A 1,638-nucleotide genomic window follows, 5' to 3' on the forward strand; every position below is an offset into this window, starting at 1 on the left:
CCTGTAGTCCCAGCTACTCGGGAGGCTGAGGCAGGAGAATGGCATGAACCCGGGAGGTGGAGCTTGCAGTGAGCCGAGATCGTGCCACTGCTCCAGTCTGGGCAACAGAGTGAGACTCTGTCTCCAAAAAAAAAAAAAAGAAAAGAAAAGAAAAAGAAAATCATGGTAGGAAGTATGATGATAGCCTTCTACATGACTGAAGTAAATAACGGTGATTTTCAGATGCAAATCTTACCTTGCTTTAGGCTGCAGATATGAATTAGACTTTAATGTAACAAAATTATGTTCAGTGTTTCGACTCTCTTCCTCTTGGCTTACTCTTTTTCTAATGGAGATGCTCATTCTCTTCTTACCTAAAGCGCTGTAGATTGAGTTTGGATCTGAAAAATTCAAAAATGTTATGTGTGGTTTCAGACTGAAGGACTTGGAAGTCAGAAACTTTGGGTTTTACAAATTAAGGAACCAGGACATATACTAAGTATTTGCTGTGAAAATTGGATGTGAGAACATTCTTCTAAAACTTCTCATTGGATGGGGTGGTAGACGTTCCCATCTCCCCAACCTTTCTCTCAATTTCTCCATCTTCCTGTATATCTAGTCTAGCTACTGGAGGAACATAGATCATTTTATTTGGATATGCTGGTAAATTGGCTGTCCAGAAAGAAAAAAATCTTCGGTTTGTGATATTTGCTGATTTCCATGGAGTAAATGCTGCTACCATAGCCAGTTTCAATTACTGATGTAATATTACCGAACTCCAAGTTGGGACAAGAAGAAGATACTGCAATTGGCTCTCACAAGCTGGTTTAAGCTGTTTCCCAGCACATCTGTTTCTGGCCCTCTATTTTGGTAGCACCAAGTTGAAATATCTGACTTGCTCTCCTACATCTTTAATAGCTGGCCCATCCTCTCCTCAATTTTTTGTCTAATACTCCCACCTAGTCAATATCCCCAGGTCCCAGGATTATTTCCTGCTACTTCTGCCTTTATGTTTTAGCTAACGGTGTCACCTCTGAGTCCTAATATGCTCTATGACATCCTTCTGCCTACTCATTTGCTATCCAATCTTTGTGGAAAAACTAAAGTACTTCTTCCTCCCTAATCTTCTCTGAACACACGAAGCTATCTCTCATGTGTTTCCTGTAAAATGATAGGACATATTGAGGAATAATATTTAATCTCAGAAATGGTAACATTATTATTACCCAAAATGTGTTAGTATGGTGTTGTCGGTGTTATTGAAAGAGCTTAGGACTACATAGACAGCACTGCATCCCTAACCCTGCCATTAATATACTAAGTTGTCATTAAAAAATCACCTAAGGCTGGGTGCAGTGGCTCACACCTATAATTCCAGCACTTTGGGGAGGCTGAAATGAGCTTATCTTTTAAGACTTGGAATTCAAGATGAGCCTGGGCAACATGACAAAACCTTGTTTATCTCTACAAAAATTAGCCGGGTGTGGTGGTATGCACCTGTACTCCCAGCTACTCGGGAAGCTAAAGTAGGAGGATCACTTGAGCACAGGAGGTCAAGGCTGCAGTGAGCCGTGATGGTGGCACTGCACTCCAGCCTGGGCAACAGAGTGAGACTTGGTCTAAAAAAAAAAAAAAAAAAAAGTCGTTTTCAATTTCGAA

Source organism: Mandrillus leucophaeus, unplaced genomic scaffold (genome assembly GCF_000951045.1).
Source record: "Mandrillus leucophaeus isolate KB7577 unplaced genomic scaffold, Mleu.le_1.0 Scaffold113, whole genome shotgun sequence".
NCBI lineage: Eukaryota > Metazoa > Chordata > Mammalia > Primates > Cercopithecidae > Mandrillus > Mandrillus leucophaeus.